A 23,898-nucleotide genomic window follows, 5' to 3' on the forward strand; every position below is an offset into this window, starting at 1 on the left:
GCCAGTTACCTGATGGAGTAGTACAGTCAGGGAAAGTTCCGCATTACCCACCTCACGAAGCACTGGCGTGAGACGGGTGAATATGATGCGGCAGCCAGACCTCATCTGTCTGGTAACTGAGTGTGAAGGAGGGGGAGGCGAGGGATTAGCGACAGAGGAAGGTTTGGTGATAGGTTGGGAACCACGTGTAAGTCTGCAATGTATGACTTGGACGGTGTGTTTGAGTTAATTTAGTAAGGATAAATGACACTATGATGCTCGCATTTTATGTTAAAAAATTACGTAGATGTCTATAGTGTTGTGAGAGAGTTATGGAAGTTTGCTGGGTTCGGACAAAGGTTTGAATGCTTTAATTCCCTCTTGCCTTTAACATGACACGTTTCCCAAGGAGATATTCGTAACGGTATAACATTTATATTTTGTGTTGACTCAAAAACAAAGCCACTATATATATATATATATATATATATATATATATATATATATATATGTATATATATATATATCTATATATATATAGATAGATAGATAAATATATATATATCTATATCTATATATCTATATCTATATATATCTATATCTATATCTATATCTATCTATATTATATATATATATATATATATATATATATATATATATATGCTATATATCTATATATATACATATATATCTATATATCTATATCTATCTATCTATATCAATATCTATCTATATATATCTATCTATCTATCTATCTATATATATATATATATATATCTATCTATATATCTCTCTATATATCTATCTATCTATCTATCTATCTATATATATATATATATATATATATATATATATATATATATATATATATATGTACCCCCTCCACAATATGTCTACCCCCGATGTATATATGTTCCCCCCCAATGCATACATGCCCCCACTAAACTTGCTAGGTCAGCACGCTTTCCCACGCCTGAAGACGGCGTTATTGCATCAGTTCATAGCAGGCAGCCGAGACGGGCAGACTATTTTACTGTGAGCTTGTAATAAACTCCTTATCTAGCTGTTTGTACACAGAGTTTCTATCACCAAAGTATTGCAAGTTACATTTGGTAGCAGCGGTGTTTCAAACCATCAGATTCTGACCACCTCCACCGATTTAGTGACATCACAAGATACACGACGTCTCTCATCTGCCAGCCTCGCCCCTCCTCAGTGCCTCTAGTGGTGTAATACCTGGCTGTGCTTTCTGAGTGTACAATTTTTCTCACCAGTGCTCACCTCTCAAACAACCGCACCCATACGCCTTGTTCCTGACCGCACGTGTCACCGTCGCCGACCTACGCACCTGTTGCACCTGTTTCCAGCACCTGTTCCGAATTCATCATAACTCCTGCCCCCACGGTGCCACTTATCACTGTCTGCCCACTGCCTGCCCACCACCATTCTCTGCATTTGCAACTCAACAGCTCTACACCTGCCTTGCACCAACATCTGCCCTCACCACCCACCACTGGCATCCGCCGTCACCCGCATCTGGTCTGCATTACGGAGCCTCCTAAGACTGCCACTTCTACACTTCCAGCCATGTCCAACCCTCCACAGTCTATCTATCTCGACGATGCCAATCGTCCGAAATTTACCGGCCAGGACCCAACTTGGTCTGTCTATGATTTCCTCAGAGAAGTCGAAACAGAAATACACAATAGACAAATAACCGATGAATCGCTCAAAGTAGCTTACCTCCTAGGTCGCTTGCACCACGGTAAATCGGACATCAGATCCGCGATCCGTGCAGGACATTTCGATAGCATTCGTACCTTTGCTGATTTTCGTACGGAACTCATCAGCCTTTGTTGCCAGCATTCAAATACCGCATCTCTCATGGGATTCATTAATCTCCTAAACCAACTAGATGAGGACTTGCGTGTCCCAGCGCAATATGCCAAGCTCCGCGAAGCTGCCGCCGCCATGAAAGCAACTAGTAGCGAGATGCTCCAATTACTGGTAGACACGAAATGGTTAGAAGACAAGAATGGCGTTCCAATGCTTTCACTCACCAACTTTGCTGACTTAATTGGTTACCTCAGATTCCTTCACTGGCTTACTCCTAAACAGCGAGAGCTAGCCTTGGAAATCGGTTTCAATCCAGGGGATAAAATTATTCAGGTCACTAAAGCCATTCATGAAAGAACAGGTTCGAACTACACGCGTCAGGGCACCACCCAACCCTTGGCCTCCTCAGTCTGTCACACCTCCACTACTCCAGACCAATCTCACTCCCGTCCCACCACACGCGGCAGACCTGCCACACATCGTTCTCCTACCGCAGGTCGTGATCAATCTAGCGCCCGCCGGAACAGACAATCTTCGATTCTTTGCTGGTACTGTGGTCATCCTGGACATCAAGCATCCAGTTGCGACCGTACATACAGACGTCCTCACTCCCAAACCAGACAGCGTATGCCTTCCTGCTCACGTCGTCCACACTGCAAATACCACAAATCAAGCACGACTCACACCACTGAGGAATGTCGTTACCTCAACCGCCAACAGTCGGGGGAAGCGCCGCGCCCGTATTGGACCAATATCACGTAGAACCAGAAACCCAACTCCCCATCCGCCATGTAGGTCCCATAACATCCTCGGGTTTAGTCATTCTCGGCAGCAGTCATGACATACCAACGTCATTCTTCTTGGACACAGGGTCTATAGTAAATCTCATCTCCGAAAATTCCTTACAAATTATTCATCGACATCACAACCACGTCAATTTCCTAGAACCACCAGACATTCGCCTATGTGGTGTCAACGGCTCAGAGTTTAAGGTTAAGGGAAGAGTCACCCTTGAAGTCAAACTCCACAGAGATTTGCCCCCTATCCCAATTGAATTTCATGTCACTAATAACTTGCAGTATCCCAAAGATGCCCTTATTGGTTTCTCCACCATGGCACAACACTCCATTGCATTATTACCTGCTTGTGGTAGTACAGACATTTCTGGATTCCCGGTTTACACTATGGAATGTCCCCATCCTGTTCTTACGATCAGATCAGTCCTTCAATTACCCCTGTCCCTATCACTACCAAAAAGTCCAACCCAGCCCAAACCACCACTATCATCATCTGAGAATACAGAGATCATTCCTTTACTGACTGCGAGCAAGGACATAAATTCCTCAATGTCTCCTGATACATCATCTCAGCCTTCGAACATGGCTCTTACCTCCTCTCCCGACAACACTATCGCTGACTCAGACATATCTCAGTTACCTACCTCACACAGTCTGAATGATCTTCTCCAACACGCAGAGACGAAACGTGCAGTAACGAATACGTGCACAATTTTGTTACCGCATGAGTTCACCAAAGTCTCTCTTTGTGTTGCCGGTGTGAAAGAAGGAGTGGATGTACTAACCCTACCTGAGACGTGTTGTGTGAATGGCTTGACTTATGAGTCAGCGTGGTGTACAGTCTTAGAGGACAGTTTATGCTACCTGTACTTGCTCAATGTCACAAATGCTCCACTAAAACTTAAAAGTGGTGTAAAGATTGGAGACTTCCTAGTATACCCAGCGGCCATAAAGGTGTGCCAGGATTCCTCAATTCCTACTATTCAGGCTGATGATAGTATGCCAATCGGTGTATGTACTATTAACTCTACGGGATCTGCGCCGACATATTCACCCGATATGCTCTCACATCTCACTTGCACAGATTTCCCAGAAAATACGCCTCAACTCCTCGACCTTCTGACCTTGTACAGAAACGTGGTTGCCTTACCCGGTGAACCGATGGGTAGAACAGACCTTGTCAAACATACGATTGAACTACTACCAGGAACTCAGCCGATTTACATACCAGCGTATCGATTTCCTCACAGCCAGAGAAAGCAGACAGATCAAATGGTACAGAACATGTTAGACCAAGACATTATTGAACCCTCCGTCAGTCCATGGAATAGCCCACTTTTCTTAGTACCAAAGAAGGACGGCAACCTTAGACCAGTAGTCGACTATCGTAAGGTCAATTCTGTCACCGTTCCAGACCGTTTCCCGTTACCCGTCCTCACTGATTTGCTAGAATCCCTTGCTGAAAATAACGTAGTCTTTTCATCTTTAGACCTCCTCAGCGGGTACTGGCAGGTCGAAATGGAAGAATCCTCTCGCCCAGTTACAGCCTTTAGCACCCCTTCCGGACATTTTCAGTTTAAGAGACTCCCTTTTGGTCTGAGAAATGCTCATTCCGTGTTCATGCGACTTATCCATTCAGTCTTCAGCGGTATGATGGGACACTCTCTTTTTGCTTATCTAGATGATATCATTGTTGTGAGTAAATCCATCCCTGATCATTTTACCAAACTCCAGCAAGTCTTTGAACGCCTCCAGCTCGCAGACCTGAAAATCAATCTCAGTAAATGTGACTTCCTGCGAAAGAAAATCAAATTCCTAGGCCATGTCGTAGATGCACAAGGCATTCATACTAATGAGGATAAAACTAAGGCGATTATTAACTTCCCAGAACCTACCACTACCGAAGCTGTACGAAGTTTCCTGGGCCTCAGTGGCTATTATCGTCGCTTCATCCGGGATTATGCAAAGATCGCAGCTCCTCTGACCCACTTACTCAAGCAGAATGTGCCCTTTGTTTGGACTAACGACCAGTCACAGGCTTTCCAAAAGCTAAAGACAGCTCTTGTAAATGCCCCTGTTCTAGCGTTCCCTGATTATACCACACCCTTCCTTCTCTGCACAGACGCCTCAGGCACTGGACTTGGTGCCGTTTTGATGCAACTCGATGAAGCATCAAGGAAGCACGTAATAGCGTATGCTAGTCGCACCCTTACAACTGCTGAACGTAACTACAGTGTCACAGATCTCGAAGCGCTAGCGGTAATCTGGTCCTTGAAACATTTCAGAGATATAGTCTATGGTTATCCAGTGCATATCCAAACAGACCACCTTCCACTATGTGATTTGTTCAAGAATCGCAACCTAACAGGTAGACTAGCTAGATGGTCTGTCATCATCCAGGACTTTAATCCCACTTTTCAATATGTACCAGGCAAGTTGAATGTAGTTGCAGACGCACTCTCACGTCAAGTAGCAGCAGCTATAACATCACTGCAGCCTGAAGTAACTGAAAACACTACACTAACGTCAGAAGTTGTTCGAAACTTTCAGCGCCAAGACCCCATGTGGTCCAAAGTCATTTATTTCCTAGAATCTGGCGATGCCTCGACCTTACCTACTCTGCCAGTATCACTAGATGAGTTCATGCTAGATAATGATATCTTGTACAGGAAAACACTGCTAACAGGCAAAGATATGCCCAATCGTGAAGTACGCCAACTTGTTGTCCCCACTGCCCTGATACCAAAGGTTCTTCATATTGTTCATAATACTCCTCAAGCTTCCCATCCAGGTAAAGACCAATGCTTGCGCCAAGCACGTCTCAAATACTATTGGCCAACCATGCGCCGCGATATCAATGCCCACTATGACTCTTGCCTCTCCTGCCACCGCCACAAAGGATCAACCGGCTTACCAGCACCTCTCTTACAATACCCAATCCCATCACGACCATGGGAAACTGTCTCAATCGATCTCTTAAAACTCCCTCTCACAGAATCTGGCGCTGAGTACTTGTTCGTAGCGGTCGATCACTTCTCCCACTACTGTGTCCTCGTACCCCTCTCCGACAAGACCGCGAAGAGTGCTGCACATGCCCTTGTAGATCACGTAATTTGCCCGTTCAGTACCCCTCATACCATTCTTACTGGCAACGGTACAGAGTTCAACAATAGCCTTCTAGATGAGATCTGTCGCCGCTTTCATATCAGTAAGTGCAATGTCGTGCCTAACCATCCGGCTTCCAATGGCCTTGTAGAACGCCACAACCATAAAATCTTAGAGTGCCTCAGACATCTAGGCTCCCATAGTTCGTCCTGGGATGACTGGATTCCCGAAGTGGCATCCTCCATCAATAGTTCCATCAATGCATCCATTGCTGAATGTCCCTTCTTCGTCCTCTTTGGCTTTGACAAGGACCTCCCATACTCTCTCTTATCCTCAAAGCAAGAACCCATCTACAACATGGATGATTATGTTAAACTAAAATTGGCCAACTTCCCGACAATCCACCAGTATGTCCAATCCACTTTAGCTTCCTCTCAGGAGGACATGCTGCAGCGCCAACATAAGTCCGCCTCTCCTATCACTATCAATGTAGGCGATCTTGTCTTTGCTCATTCCCATACGCGTTCCTCTAAGTTGGATGACAAATTTACAGGGCCCCACCGCGTCCTCACTCAACAAGGCAACAAATTTCACCTCCAGAACCTGTCCACTAGGGACACCAGATGGGTCCACGTCGATGACTTAAAGCGAGCACCCCGTGGCCTCGTGTTGGAAGAGTCACTTACACAACCTCCTGCCCCCTCTTCCCCTTCTCCCATCCCTCAGTCTACCTTGTCTCGACCTATCCCTCAGTCTCCTTCCTCTCCACCTCCACCTGCTCATTCATCAATCAATCAATATCGGTCCAAACTGCGCTCTGCCCATCAACCTCTTCACGACCTCCCCCATTAACTCTACCCTGATTTTCTGGGTACAATGTTAGCGATCTCCCTGCTGGCAGTGCTGACCCTCCTGGGGTCTGGGTCAGGTCAGGACGATGGTGGAGTACGTCCCGGGGCCTTGGTCGGCTCGGGAGGCGAGGTAATACTTGTCGAAGACGTAGCCTCTTTGCATTACGATCTTGCGCCCCTGGCCAACGTAGCCATTGCCCTACCTGCCTACGCGCACCAGCTCTGCGGAATCAGGACCCATCTCATGGCCCTCGTGGGAACACACAACCCGAATGAGTATCTCTATAACCTTTTCCTCCCACTCTCCTGGCCATTGCAATACATAAGTAACGGATTCACTGAGCTCAATGACACATTTTCCATTCAGACACCCGTTGGTCGTTCTTGTGTGAAACGAGGTCTCTTCGACTTCGGCGGTGAGATTCTGAGTGGCTTGTTTGGCGTTGCTACAGCCCATGACATTTCTGGCTTCAAATCTGATCTCACTCATTTAGCTTCAGCCCTAGAATCACAATGCCGAGTCATTAAACTCCAACACACTATGTTACAGAAGCTCACAACCCAGCTCAATGAAGTCACGTCCACTCTAAACAATTTCACCGATATCTTACAACGCCACCTTTCAGATCTCAATGTTATCTCTCAGTTCTTCTACCTCAAACTCAACATGGATAATCTCCAACTAGCCATTGACTCTCTCTTGTCTCAAGTCTCTGCCTTGGTTCGTATCCTGGTCGATGCTGTCAATGGACGTGTCACTGCCGACTTAGTACCTGTCTCAGCTCTCCGTTCTGTCCTGGAATGGGCTCACTCCACCTTCGGTCTCTCCCCGGTCCTCCCCTACTCCTCCCATGAATATTATTATCCTGTTCTCGAAGCCACTTTTCTCACCACATACGTCGTCGTCCATATTCCTCGCCGTTCTGCCATAACCTTTAACCTTTTCCACATCATTCCCTTCCCTTTCCGCCTCAACAACTTGTTACAGGTATCTGTTCCTTCAGAATATTTCCTCCTGTCCCATGATCATCTTTCCGTTGCCTTCCTTTCTTCCACAGACCTCCAGCAATATTCCTCCCTTACTCCGACCTCTCGTCTCTGTGCTGCCCACCTTTTCGCTATCTTCCCTAGCAGTGCTACACCCTGTGAGTCTGCTTTAGTTCGCAACCATTCCATCTACTCGGCCTGTTCTTTTGTCCCAGCTCCTGACCTCCCGGTCAACCATGCTCACCTCAACCATGTCCAGTACTTCTTCTTTGCTGTTCCCATCTCTGTCACAATCATGTGTCCTGGTTCTTCAGTTCGATCCGTCCCCGCTAGTGGTCTCTACAAAGCACCTGACTATTGTACCGTCAAATCAGAGTCCGTCATCACTTACGCCACTCGCTCTCACCAGGCTGTTCGTAAACACTCCTATGACATCTTTCAACCAATTGACATGCCTTCAACCCTACCATCTGCCAACATTACCATCACCTCCCCTAACTTGCGCATGCTCACCTTCCTCAATGACAGTGATTTCATTATGGATCAATTTTCTCTGGCCTTCAGCCGTTCATGGGTTCATCCAACAGTTGTGTTTCCCCCTGTGGTTATCGCTTTCATAGGTTTTCTACTCATCATCTGTGCAGTGCATTGCTGTGTCAGAAAAATGGAACGTCGACTCCAGGAAATCAGAGTCGCTACAGGCATAGTACGCCTTACACACGACGTCGAAACTCCACGTACTTAGTGCCCTCACATTCAGTGACTACCAATGCAATCTGACAATTAACCAACCTGTGAACAGAACTCTGCCTACTAGAAAATGATGGTATTTCTTTAATGCATTACTGAGTACCAGTGCATCCTAGAGAAAATACAAAAAAAACAAAAACAAAAAATGAAGGTGGAACAACAATAGAACTCTCATATCTACTCCTTGTTTATCATGTATCAAACCATTATTGTGTAATTCCCATTATGTCTTAATCCTTGTATATCTTATATGTATATATACTTCTAATTTCCTCCCCTCAACATGGCCATGTCTCCCCTACTGCCCCTGTATCATACTTATCCCTTGTACACACCTCCAGGTCCTGCCTTACTCCAATAATCAAACACCATTTAACTCCCGGTGTCAGGAGACACCGTCTCTGCGACCCAGGGGAGTAGTGTACCCCCTCCACAATATGTCTACCCCCGATGTATATATGTTCCTCCTCAATGCATACATGCCCCCACTAAACTTGCTAGGTCAGCACGCTTTCCAACGCCTGAAGACGGCGTTATTGCATCAGTTCATAGCAGGCAGCCGAGACGGGCAGACTATTTTACTGTGAGCTTGTAATAAACTCCTTATCTAGCTGTTTGTACACGGAGTTTCTATCACCAAAGTATTGCAAGTTACATATATATATATATATATATATATATATATATATATATATATATATATATATATATATATATATATATATATATATATATATATATATATATATATATACATACACATATATAAATATATACATATTTATATATATATATATATATATATATATATATATACATATATATATATATATATATATATATATATACATATATATATATATATATATATATATATATATATATATATATATATATATACATATATATATATATATATATATATATATATATATATATATACATATATATATATATATATATATAATATAATATATATATATATATATATATATATATATATATATATAAATATATATATATATATATATATATATCTTTATATCTATATATATATCCATATATATGTCTATCTATCTATATCTATCTATCTATCTATCTATCTATATATATATATATATATATATATATACTGTTACATAGCCTATGATTTCATCATCCTTTGTGTAATTCTAACGTACAGTATGCTGCATGTTTGATCACGATTCACCTCGTGGCTTCCATAGTGCGTGTTCTACCTCACTCTCCCCCTCCTCCCTTATAGTAGAGTAAGTCTTTCTTTCTGTTGTTCAGAGCAGGAGTGTCAACTCTTTGTCCCCTGTGCCTTCATTTGCACGTCCTTCTTACAAGTTGTATCAAGCTCTGCCAGCCCCTATATAATGAGCTCAGTCTCTGCATTAATTGCCACTTAGATCTACTCCTCATTTTGTTCACATCTCTGTCCTCCCCTGTACAGTTGTTATTATTTTTGTGAGTGCTCAGGAAGTCTCCAACCATCTAGCTGCTGTGTAATTTGAGTATAGCTGTTATTTCATTTTTTCTTGTACTGTGTAGCATAAGGTGTTAATTCTTAAGTCTAGTAAGGTTTTTGTGATTCATGCATTTTGGGTGTCAGCCATTATTAATAATATTTTGTATCTGTAATAATATATCTTGCATTCACTGAGCATTAGCCGGTTTTCTCATTTTATCAGGGCTGACTTAGATAAATTTACTCTTGCTAATTTCGTGTTCATAAAGGCTATTGCAGTTAACCATATATTTAACCTGGTTTTGCCATTACATTATCCTTATGAGTCCTGAATGTTTAGTTGTTAGTTTGAGCATTAAACTTTAACTTGTAATTTTACCTAACTCTTTTGTTTTGAACCTGGAACTTTACGGGACAGTAGTGATTTTTAGTATTCTCATTTAAAGTGTACATTATTTTCTCTGTTCCGTAACATAAATTTGGCGACCTCTTATCAGGATATTCAGGATATTATCATAAGGATATTGCTTGATATTTTGTGATTGTGATTTATTCATGATGTCTACTATTACTACTCTTGATGAAGCCAAAGATTTTTTGTCAAATGTGCAAACAGTGTGTGATGTAGAAAACAGAACAAAGAATGAACTTAAGCTTGTTGCTCAACAATTGGGAGTTGTTGTTCGCTCTCATCATTCTAAAGATCAAATTGTCGACATGATTAATGAAAGCTTGTTTAATTTAACTTCTCCAAATGAGCAAATGCAGATTGAAATAGCTAAGTTACAGCTAGCCCTGCAGGAGGCTCGTGCTAAGGAGGCTGAATTTCAGGCAAATCCTAAGGAGGCTGAATCTCAGGCTCTTATTCAGGAGGCACAGGTACAGGCTCAGGCACAAATTGAACTTGCTAGGATTCAGGCAGACCATGAGTATCGCATGAAACAAGGTGGAACTGGATCATCTAGCTCTGATGATTTTGATGTGGCTAAAAATGTTAAACTTGTCCCTCCTTTTAATGAATCTGATTTAACAAAGTATTTTCAGTTGTTTGAGAGGGTAGCTACGGGTTTTAATTGGCCCAAAAAGTATTGGCCAGTACTCCTTCAAACTGTTCGCACCGGTAAAGCTCAAGTAACTTATGCATCTTTGCCTCAGGATCAATCTGATAATTATGATGTAGTTAAGAGCATGATTCTTAAGGCCTATGAGCTTGTTCCTGAAGCCTATAGAGTAAAATTTAGGACAACTTATAAGCAAGATAAGCAATGCCATGTTGAGTATGCAAAAATCAAAGAAGATCTGTTAGAGCAGTGGTTAAATTCTAAGAATGTGGATTCTGATTTTGATAAATTTAAGCAGATGATTTTGCTGGAGGACTTCAAAAGGTGTATTAATAATGATGTAAGCCTATATCTTGATGAGAGAAGAATAGATAATTTGTCTGATGCTGCAGTTTTAGCTGAGGAATATGTTCTCACTCACAAGAGATATTCTAAAGAAAAAATGAAAGCTGAGAGTAAGTACGTTGCCTCTACTCAGAGTACAGGTAACAGGAAAGAGAATAAAGATGATGTTCCTCAGGAAGTAAATACCAGCTCCACCTCTAGATTTCAGAAAAGTAAATGTACTTATTGTAGTAAGCTTGGTCATACTACGGAGAAATGTTTCAGGAGACAGCGTGATGTCAACAAAAAGGAGTCTTTAAATATTCAGTCAATTGGTCTAGTGGCCACCCTTGAGAGTTCCCAGAATTCTTTAACCGAGTTAACTGAACCTGCTTTGAGGGGTAAATTAAATTCTCATGATGAAGCTCCTCTTTTGAGCAGTAGCGTGGGTAACACTCTCAAGAGTTCATGTGCTAATTTCCTGTCTGATGGTTTTGTTAGTCCTCTGGACAGTAATGACAGGAAATCAGTTAAAATATATCGTGATACAGGTGCTTGCCAATCCCTTATGCTGACCAGTGTTCTAGGCTCTAATGTTAATTCCTCTGATGAAACTGTAATCTTACAAGGTGTAGGGAATAATTACTTCTCTGTCCCTCTGTGCAGAGTGAATTTAGAGTCTGGTTTTGTTAATGGTTCCGTTATGGTTGGGTTGGTTGGGACACTCCCAATGGCAGGTGTAACTTTCTTACTTGGAAATGATATTGGTGGAAGTCAAGTGTGTCCAGCTCCTCAGTTGTCTAGTGAGCCAGTGGCTGCGACCCAGGATTGTGATGTCCCTGATGTGTTCTCTGCATGTGCTGTCACTAGGGCTAAGTCTAAAGTTACTGGTGACTTAGAGGATAATGATGATGATGATGTTATCCTAGTTGACACTTTTCTTGCTAATTTGGACCACTCACCAGATGAGGCAGTACCGCGTAGTGTTTATAATTTGTCTCGTCAAGAGTTGGTTCAGTTGCAGGTTGCTGACCCTGAGTTGAAAGGTCTAGCTAACTCTGCTTGCAGTGAGGAAGAGTCAGCTGGTGCTTCTACTTGTTATTATATAAAGTCAGGAGTGCTTATGAGGAAGTGGAGACCCCCAACAGCATCAGCCGACTGTGAATGGGAGGTTGTACATCAAGTTGTCATCCCTCGTGTTTGTAGGCAGGATATCATTAGAGTGGCTCATGATTCCAGTTTGGCAGGACACCTTGGAGTGAGGAAGACTGTGGCATGCATTTTGAAACACATCTACTGGCTAGGTATCTTCAGGGATGTTTCCTGGTATTGTAAGTCTTGTCACACCTGTCAAAGTTGTGGGGAAGTGTTATCAGACCGAAAAGGTTGCACCTCTAGTTCCCATTCCTCCTTTTGAGGCGCCATTCACCCATGTGTTGGTGGATATTGTGGGCCCTCTTCCTAAGACTTCTTCAGGATTTTCTTATGAATTGACCCTGATTGATATGGCTACTCGTTATCCTGAAGCCATTCCACTTAGAAATATCTCAGCAAAGAACGTGGTTAAGGAAATGCTGGGGTTCTTCACCAAGTTTGGTCTGCCCAATGAGGTACAGTCAGACTGGGGGAGTAATTTCATGTCAAATGTTTTCAAGCAGTCTCTGAAAGAGTTGGGCATCACCCAGATCACGTCTTGAGCTTACCATCCCCAGACCCAAGGAGCGTTGGAGAGATATCATCAAACACTCAAATCGATGCTCAAGAAATACTGTTTGGAACATCAGAAAGACTGTGATAAAGGTCTTCCATTCGTTGTATTTGCCGGAAGAGAATCTCCAAATGAATCACTGGGCTTCTCACCTTTTGAACTACTGTTTGGCCATGAAGTAAGAGGACCCCTTAAGTTACTCAAGGAATGCTGGCTGTCGGAGGAAGATGACGTCAACCAGCTGGAGTATGTGATGAAGTTCAAAGAACGGCTGTCCACTGCTTTACAGCTGGCGAGAGAGAATTTAGGAGCTGCTCAGGAGAAGATGAAGACTTGGTATGATAAGAAGTCCAGGTTACGCCACTTTCAGCCAGGAGATCAGGTTTTGATTCTGCTACCGGTGCATGGGCAACCTCTTCAAGCCAAGTTTAGTGGTCCTTATTTCGTGGAGAAGAAACTCAGTGATGTCAACTATGTCATCGCCACACCAGATCGTAGAAAGAACAAGCAACTTTGTCACATCAACATGATAAAGTTATATCACAGGCGAGACGAAAATAACCCAGTCTGCACTGTAGCTGTTCCACCCGAGTCTGCAAGTGAAGTTCTCCCATGCAGCATGAGCCTGAGTGATAGTTTGGGGAAGAATCCTGATATCATGAATGATCTCCAGACTAAGCTTTCTCATCTAGCTCCCGAGGAAAGGCAGGAGTTTTCGGCATTACTGCAGGAGTACCCGCAAGTGTTCCGTGCCACTCCAGGAAGAACCACTGTGTTGATGCATGATGTCGATGTTGGAGACGCAAAGCCTATTAAACTGCCTCCTTACCGTGTGAACCCAGTGAAAGTTCCTCTCATCCAGAAGGAGCTTGGCTACCTGTTCGACCACAAGATGATTGAGCCCTGTCAGAGCGAGTGGAGTTCTCCTGTCACTCTAGTCCCTAAGCCAGGTGGGTCACAGCGGCTTTGCATCGACTACAGACGTGTTAATCAGATAACCAAAACAGACACTTACACTCTCCCTCGCGTGGAAGATTGCATAGACAAGATCGGAAAGGCTAGATACATAAGTAAGTTTGATTTGTTAAAGAGATACTGGCAAGTACCTATGACTGAACGTGCTAGGGAGATCTCATGTTTTGTAACACTAGGAAAGACTTTTGCATGTTCTGTAATGCCATATGGGATGAACAATGCACCAGCCACATTTCAGAAGCTCATGAATGTTGTAACAGAGGGTTTGGCAGGGTGTGTTGTTTATATTGATGATGTATTAATCATCAGTGACAACTGGAAAGATCACCCATGCCATGTCAGTAAATTTCTTGAGCATTTGGTTCAGGCTAATCTTGTAGCTAATTTATCAAAGTGTGAGTTTGGTCAAGCTAAAGTTCAGTACCTTGGGTACGTAATTGGTGATGGACATGTTGCCCCACCAGGAGCTAAGGTTCAGGTTATATGTGATCTTCCCAGACCTAAAAGTAGGAAAGAGCTACAAAGATTTTTGGGAATGGTAGGTTATTACAGGAGATTTGTTCTTAACTTTTCAATTCTTGTATCACCACTTACAGACCTACTGAAAAAGGGAGTTAAATTTGTCTGGACCGATAACTGTGAACCCTATTTCAGCAAACTTAAAGTTATCCTATTAAGTCAGCCAGTGCTCGCTACTCCAAATTTTGCTAAGCCTTTTAAGATGGCTGTTGACGGAAGTGATACAGGAGCTGGGGCTGTTTTGCTGCAAGAGGATGATCAGGGTATTGAACACCCTGTATCTTATTACAGTAAGAAGTTCACTCCACCTCAAAAGAACTACTCAACTATTGAGAAAGAGCTTTTGGCCTTGATTTTGGGTTTACAGCATTTTTCATTTTATTTGTGTTCTGGTTTTGACCCCATAGTCATTTATACCGATCATAACCCACTGAAATTCCTCAGTAAGTTTAAAGATAAAAATCAGAGATTGACAAGATGGAGTCTACTTCTTCAGGAGTATTCATTAGACATACAACATATCAAGGGGAAAGAAAATGTTATTGCAGATTGCTTATCTAGACTTTAGACAGATTGTTTTAGAGTAATAAGAAATTTCATTCGTAAATTTCTTTTTCTTTGTGGGGAGGTGTTACATAGCCTACGATTTCATCATCCTTTGTGTAATTCTAACGTACAGTATGCTGCATGTTTGATCACGATTCGCCTCGTGGCTTCTATAGTGCGTGTTCTACCTCACTCTCCCCCTCCTCCCTTATAGTAGAGTAAGTCTTTCTTTCTGTTGTTCAGAGCAGGAGTGTCAACTCTTTGTCCCCTATGGCTTCATTTGCGCGTCCTTCTTACAAGTTGTATCAAGCTCTGCCGGCCCCTATATAATGAGCTCAGTCTCTGCATTAATTGCCACTTAGATCTACTCCTCATTTTGTTCACATCTCTGTCCTCCCCTGTACAGTTGTTATTATTTTTGTGAGTGCTCAGGAAGTCTCCAACCATCTAGCTGCTGTGTAATTTGAGTATAGCTGTTATTTCATTTTTTCTTGTACTGTGTAGCATAAGGTGTTAATTCTTAGGCCTAGTAAGGTTTTTGTGATTCATGCATTTTGGGTGTCAGCCATTATTAATAATATTTTGTATCTGTAATAATATATCTTGCATTCACTGAGCATTAGCCGGTTTTCTCATATTATCAGGGCTGACTTAGATAAATTTACTCTTGCTAATTTCGTGTTAATAGAGGCTATTGCAGTTAACCATATATTTAACCTGTTTTTGCCATTACATTATCCTTATGAGTCCTGAATGTTTAGTTGTTAGTTTGAGCATTAAACTTTAACTTGTAATTTTACCTAACTCTTTTGTTTTGACCCTGGAACTTTACGGGACAGTAGTGATTTTTAGTATTCTCACTTAAAGTGTACATTATCTTTCTCTGTTCCGTAACAATATATATATATATATATATATATATATATATATATATATATATATATATGTATATATATATATATATATATAGATAGATAGATATAGATATAGCTAGATAGATAGATAGATAGATATAGATATACATAGATATACAAACATATATATATATATATTGTTGTAGCTTAGCAGGACACTAGAGTGCACTGCTGTGGTTAGGCCACTAGAGGGCACTGTCATGGTGTCATCATCTAGGATAGCTAGAGATATATAGAGAAGTCTAGCAAGACCTAGGCCAGGGGGACTTTGATGAATGGTTGCGGAGAGAACGGACGTGTGCTGAACTCTCCTCCAGATTCTAGGGCTGCCCCACCGGCAATAGTTTTGCACTTTCCGTGAATAAAGTTAGGTTAGCTAGCGTTCACACTCCTCCCTACCCTTATTAAAGATATAGTAGGTGTCTGTATCTGTTTACTGAGATTGCCTTTGCTTACTCACCTCTGGAGTGTACCCCCCACTGATCGCTCTGGGGTGTGAGTTATACACGAGCGCGTCCTCCCGAGAGTGGTTTGAGAGGGTAATCTCAGGCTAGGTGTGTCTTTCCCAGGTACCTTGTCCCTTGCTTGTTTTTCTCCTTCTTCCCACTTCCCCCGTGAGGGGGAAGTGGTTGCTATGACGGACGCCCCTGCTGCCTCCCCCCCCTTCAGGGGGGGAGGTGGTCCTGACGAATGTAGGAACGACCAGACTGACCACCCCCAGACTGACGGACGCCAAACTCGTGCCCCACTTGACGTTCCTGTTGACAATGCCACGTTCGTCATTATCCATGCTCTAGGTTCGACTCCCCTGTCCAGTCTCAATCCCTTCCTTATCAAGAAGGTGATTGACCACTGTGCAGGAGAAGTCGAACAAGTGAAAAAACTTGCTAACGGAGATCTCCTGGTAAAAATGGTTAACTCTTCACAAGTGAGAGATTTGCTGAAACTGCGTAAATTCCACTGTTACGATGTCGAAGCCAAAATCCCAGTCTCCATGAATTCTTGCAAGGGTGTTGTCACTTGCAGGGATCTCATGGTGATGAGCGAGGACGAAATCGTACAAGAATTGGCGCAGAAAGATGTAATTGAAGCTAAATTCATAACTCGTTATTCGGAAGGCAAAAGGACGAAGACAGCAACTATTATCTTGACATTTGCCAAAATTTCTCTTCCTAGTCAAGTCAAAGTTGGTTATGAAATCATCCACGTTCGACCATACATCCCTAACCCTTTCCGTTGTTTGAAATGCCAGTTGTATGGGCATGGTTCGAAGACTTGTCGGGCTTCCCAGCCAGTGTGTGGCAAGTGTGCAAGCCAGGGTCATGATGCGGAACGTTGTACATCTGAGACGGTCTGTTGCTTTCACTGCAAGGGCGCTCACTCCACTTCCTCTAGGGATTGTCCCAAGTGGAAGGAGGAGAAGGAAGTCTGCACAGTGAAGGCAACTGAGGGCATTTCCTATTACGAAGCTAGGAAAATGGTGAAGGAGTTGCATGCAACTCCCACGCCGAATAGGTCCTATGCTTCGGCGGTAATGTCCCGTCCTGTGATGTGCTCTGTAGAGACCCAGACTGACCCTGTCTTTCTCCCTCCTGCCACTCACAGTACATCTCCATCTCGACCTCCTGTCCGTTCCAACTCTCTCACTGACATCCCTAAGGCATCAACTTACTCTCAGGCTGCTGCTGCCTCTCCATCGGTACGGCCTAAAACGAAGCCTGACAAGTCTAGTAAAAGTAACATGACCACCCTCACGAAACAGTCACGTCCTCATGTCCTTCCGGTTCCTACTCCAGCGAGGGAGAGAAAGGTTAGCTCTTCCTCGGGGGAGGCTGGGAACCTAGTTATTGATGACAATATGGAGGTTTCCATTAACAAGCACCGGGATAGGTCCCCCGGTAGTCGCCCGCCTGCCGGCGGGAGACAAAAAAAGACAAAGCACACTGGCCCCCAACGAAAATCTTAAACCGTCGCTTTCACTGTATTACAGTGGAATTGTAGAGGTATTGGGAATAAGTTACACAATATAGCAATCTTGCTTTCTATACACAGGCCAGACGTTGTTTGTTTACAGGAGACGCGCCTGGAGGATCACCCTGATCCTCCACAGTTCAGACACTATCACTCGTATAGAAGATATGAAGGTCACGGAGTTGCCATATACACACATAAATCACACCCACAAACGGAAGTGATTCTAAATTCTACTCTGGAAGCTGTCGCGTGCAGAGTAAAATTAAATAACACGTATTTGTCTATTTGCTCTCTGTACTGTCCTCCACATGGCCCCATTGATAGTGATGCTTTAAATTCACTAGTTGAACATCTCCCTGGGAATAAGTTAGTGTTGGGCGATTTTAACGCCCATCACTATCAATGGGGTAGCTTGAGGATCGATGGTCGTGGGGAGCAAGTAGCCGACCTAATACTACAGTCCAGCCTCTGTCTTCTGAACGATGGTAGAGCGACTCGTGTAGATGATCGTACTGGTAACTTTTCGGCCATTGACTTATCTTTGGCCTCCCCTGGTATACATCAAGATCTCTCATGGGACCCTTACGACGACTCCTTGGGAAGTGATCATTTACCCATCTGTCTTTCTTATACACGCGACATCATTTCGGACCCTCCACCTCCAAAATTTAACTATAAGAAAGCAGATTGGGGATCCTTCTCAAGGATCGCCAATTTAGATATATCTGGGGAGACCATAGATGTTAAGGTCGAAAATATAACTACTTCCATATTACACGCAGCTGAGGCTGCTATTCCCAAGACTTCTACAGTTCATGCGAAGCATAGAGCACATTGGTGGACGCCGGATTGCCGACAAGCATTAAGAAAACGCAATAGGAGATACAGGATTTTTGATAGTCAGCCCACTGAGAAAAATTTTATTGCATACAAACAGGCACGGGCTGAGGCAAGGAGAATAATAAGAAGGGCCAAACGTGACTCCTGGCGGTCCTTTGTGTCCACGGTGACTCGTACGACACCATTACATAAAGTCTGGTCCACCATAAGAATATTAAATAATAAAGGCCCATATTTCCCCATTACCACCTTGCAAATAAATAATAACATCTATGACGAGCCCGTGGACGTTGCTAACATCCTCGCCAGGAGTTTTTCTCATGTAAGTAGCTCAGCCAATTATGACCCGCGTTTCCAACATCATAAACGCACGGCTGAGCTACAGATATTAGACTTTGCCACAGAAGACGTAAACTCCCTGTACAACCAAGAGTTTACGCTAGATGAACTGCTCCTTGCCCTTAAATCCTGTAAAGACACCAGCCCTGGACCAGACACCATCACGTACGGTATGATCCAGCATCTTAATCAGGACAACCTGATTAAGATGTTAGCATTGTACAATGAGATTTGGGCGTCTCGAACGTTCCCAAACTCATGGCACTTTGCGCACGTCATACCGATACCCAAAGAGGCTGGTCGTCTTATGAATCCCACTTCATTTCGTCCTATTGTGTTGACTTCTTGTCTATGTAAGGTCATGGAACGAATGGTTAACAATAGGCTTCTTTTTGTTTTAGAGTCGAAGAATTTGTTAAATGATCAACAATGTGGCTTCCGTAAATACAGAAGTTCACTAGATCATTTAATGAATTTGGAGCATTGTATTGCAGAGGCATTTGCCAATAAAGAATTCATGATAGGGGTGTTCCTGGACATCCATAAAGCCTATGACATGACCTGGCGACACGGTGTACTAATGAAGCTCTATGCTTATGGTTTAAGAGGAAATTTGCCTGTTTTTATTTCAAATTTCTTAAGGGACAGAACTTTCTCTGTCAAATTGCCCCGTAACGTAACATCGGATATATTTATCCAGGAAAACGGGGTGCCACAGGGAAGTGTGCTTAGTCCTACTTTATTTAGTATTATGATCAATGATATTCTGTCATCAGCCCCCATCCCGAGGAATCTTAAATACTCACTCTACGCTGACGATTGTGCAATATGGCACTCTTCCCGTAATGCACAATTTTCGGCTGGGCGGATTCAAGCAGCCCTTGACTCCGTCCACCAATGGGCCTTGCAGTGGGGATTTAAGTTTTCCATACGTAAGTGTACCGCTATAGTTTTCACTAATCGTAACGTACCTAATTTGTGCTTAACTTTGGATAATCAGGCGGTACCTTTTCAAAATTCTGTAAAATTTTTAGGAATACATTTTGATCGTAGAATGAATTTTAAACTTCACGTTAATACTTTGCTTGCTCGTTGTGATAAACCGTTAAATGTCCTCAAGTACCTAGCGGGTACTACCTGGGGTGCCGACAGAAAATCTTTATTAATGGTGTATAAGTCCCTTATTCGATCGAAGCTAGACTATGGCGCACAGGTGTATGGCTCGGCATCCGATGCCACTCTGAAAGGATTGGATGTGTTGCAGAATAAATGTTTGCGAATGTGTCTTGGAGCTGTCCGGTGTACCCGTGTAGCTCGTATGGAAGTGGAGGCGAATGTGCCTCCCCTCCGTATTCGCCGTGACCACCTGGCCTTGTCCTATGGTGTAAGGACATTTAGGAAGTGTAATATCGGCAATGTGGCCTGTACCCCCCTGCGTCAATACCACCACCTTCTGCGGGGGGTGCGTCGGCCACTTGCCGCTTGCCTCCACTTACTGACTCAGGAGCTTGATGTGGACCCCAGTGACTGTGACAAGTTGGTGCTTAGAAATATAGCGCCTTGGGAGCCACCCGGCTTTACAGTCGATGTCACATAGCTCCCAGCACCAAAGGCCAAGGCGCCGGAGGCGGAGGTCCACCACTTGTTTCGTAAGATCATTGTTCGTCACTTGGGGTCCCATCAATTGTACACCGACGGCTCCAAGTCGAGTGAATGTGTGGGTGCAAGTGTGTGGTCGACTGAATGTGCCCTCAGGTATCGGTTGCCGACTCATACATCTGTGTTTACTTCAGAACTTTTTGCTATTGACAAAGCCATAGACTATGCTCTCAATTCTAGACATGACTCATTTGTCATATTTTCAGATTCAAAATCAGCCCTTCAGGCAATTGCATCTTGTACTACGGACTCTCACGAGATCCAGGGCCGCATCGTTAATAAGTTGCATTCATGCAACAAGTCATTCACGCTGATCTGGGTGCCTGGTCATTGTCGTATCTACGGCAATGAGCAGGCTGACTTACTTGCAAAGTCGGCTGTAGAGCTCGAGGAGACTTGGGACGTTCCTCGTGATCTGCGGTCGAGTCTCTCTCTCGGAAAGAAATCAATAAATCTTCTGTGGCAAGGTCAGTGGACCAGACTAAATATTCCAACTTGTAAGCCGTACCTAGGCGACTGGGACACTGCCAACCGTCCCAGTCGCCTAGAAGAAAAAGTGTTGGCACGGTTACGGCTCAATGCCACCGTTTTAACCCACATAAAACCATATATGGACAGACGCTTCCCACCGCACTGTGACATCTGTGATGCGGTGTTATCTATCAGTCATATCATCCTGCGCTGTCGGCGATTTATTCGTGAACGTGCTTCACTTATTAATTACTGCGGCGCAGCAGACGTCCCCTTCACCCTTTCCACCATCCTGGGTGATGGGGACATTGTTATGACTGATAAATTGATGGCTTTCTTGAGAGAGACCGGACTGATCAGAGTGATGTGACTTTTTTACTGTGTGGTTATGGTTTTTATCAACGGTAAATATGTATATATTGTAATATTAATTAGGGTTGACAGTTGACATATTTTAAATAGTTCCTCCTCCCACTGATCTATTTCTAATATAGATGTCCCCTACATTAAGCCAAGTTCCTCGCCTGACAGTCACCAGCTGATGAGTGCAAGTGTGCAATATAGGAAGGTATTGGGCACTTGCAGTCGATGGTGGTCTGCTGGGCGAGGTTCTTCACTTTTTGTACAAATTATGTAAATACATTATATTATCTTGCTTAAGTTATTCTAATTAGGGCCGACAGCTGACGTATATGGAAATGTTCCTGACTCGTCTGGTTCCCTTTCATATATTGATGTCCCCTATATTAGGTTGTGCCTTGACTGACAGTCACCAGGTGATGAGTGCAGGTATGTCATGTAGAAAGGCATTACATATCTACAGTCGATGGTGATCTCTTGGTCGAGGCTTTTTTTACCATTAGTGTAGGTCTAGTTATTTGTCTCTTAGGATTTAGTATAGGTTAGTGATTTGTCTGTTAGGTGGTTAGTTTTAGGGTCTTTAGATTAGGTATTTTTGATTATAAGTCATATAAGGTTAAAAATATTAAAAAATAAATAAAAATAAAAATAAAACTACAAAAAAATAATAAAATAAAAATTATTATATATATATGTACGTGTGCATGAAAGTGTGTATGTTCATATGCATGGATGTGTGTATGTATGTAAGTATGTATATATATATATGTTCGTATATATATGTGTATATATGTCAATATATATACATATATATATATATATATATATATATATATATATATATATATGTGTATATATGTCAATATATATACATATATATATATTGCCTTAATGACCAGGGGCTCCGGCCCCAATGGTCGATAGGCAAAAAAAAAAAAAAAACCTAGGCCAGTTCTGTCCCGGCTACGCTCAGGCTAACAATAAACTGAGAACCCCCACTACGTGTATTTCTCTGGGATCCAATACATGGCGACGAGGATGGGATCCAGAGTGTAGTTAAACAGTGGGACAATGGCTGGGTCAGCTGCCGTTGGGGCTGTAGAAGCATACGAAGAAGGGGAAGACTTTGAAACCTACACTGAGCGGTTTGAGCAGTTCCTAGAAGCCAACAATATCACCGAGGATAAGCGAAAAAGGGTTATTTCTCACTGTGTGTGGTCCGGCAGTGTACCAACTACTGAGGAATGTTTGTGCCCCTGATAAACCTTCCTCGAAAACACTGGCTCAGTTGATCAACCTCGCTACACAGCATTATGCTCCAAAAGTTTCTGTGGTGGTGGCGAGGTACAAATTCAACTCTGAAAAACAAAAGGAGAATCAGACCATCAGCAAATATGTGGCAGAGCTTAGGAGACTAGCATCACGTTGTAACTTCGGTGCAAATTGGCAGGAACACTTGAGAGACAGGTTTGTGTGTGGAGTGTCTAGTGAACAGCTCCAACGTAAGTTACTGCAGGAAGGAGATGACCTTACTTGGGAAAGAGCATATAAAATGGCGCTATCTTACGAAGCCGCTTCAACTGATGCACAGGTGCTATCTGGACAAAGCAGAGAAAATGTAAACCGGGTAGGGTCTGCGTCATCCTTAAGAGGATTGGGACAAAGTAAGTACCAACCAGACAAGACAGCGGTATCCAGGGATGCCCGATGGAAGGAAACTAGATGTTCACGGTGCGGCAGGGAGGGGCATGGTGCGACACGGTGCTCATTTCGAAATTCAATATGTTTTAGGTGTAAAAGAAAAGGGCATATTCGAAGAATGTGCGGAACCAAGACAGTAGTGAACAATCTGGATGAAGAACAAAGTGAACAGGAGGATGAAGTGGTTGACTGGGAGCTGTTTGGGATTTTACAGTTACCTGACAAAAACCGTACAGCAAAAAGGAAACCACCGCGTACAGTGGATTTGCAAGTGCAGGGCAGCGTGATTTGCATGGAAGTGGACACAGGGGCAAGTACGACGGTAATTAGTGAGAAGCAATGGAAAAAGTTGAATAGAAGACCCAAACTCCACACATCAAAACGACGGTTAGTTACCTACACAGGAGAGGATTTGCAGGTGTGTGGTGAGGCGAGTGTTGAGGTGAAACTGAACAATCAGATGGAGATTTTGTCCATTACCGTCATCCAAGGAGAGGGACCACCGCTGTTGGGACGTGATTGGTTGGCAGTCTTAAAGTTAGATTGGGAAGAGATGCTGGCGAAGATTGCCATTAAACACTCTGAGGGGGAGCTGTCGGAATTAGATAAATTATTGGACAGCCATGCCAGGGTCTTTTCACAAAGTTTGGGGCGTATGCCTATCAAAGCACATCTCAAGCTGAAGGAAGGAGCTCGTCCAGTTTGGAAAAGGGCCAGACCAGTTCCTCATG

The sequence above is a fragment of the Coenobita brevimanus genome, chromosome 54 (assembly GCF_032717465.1).
Source record: "Coenobita brevimanus isolate Jiangsu-jjx chromosome 54, ASM3271746v2, whole genome shotgun sequence".
Lineage (NCBI taxonomy): Eukaryota > Metazoa > Arthropoda > Malacostraca > Decapoda > Coenobitidae > Coenobita > Coenobita brevimanus.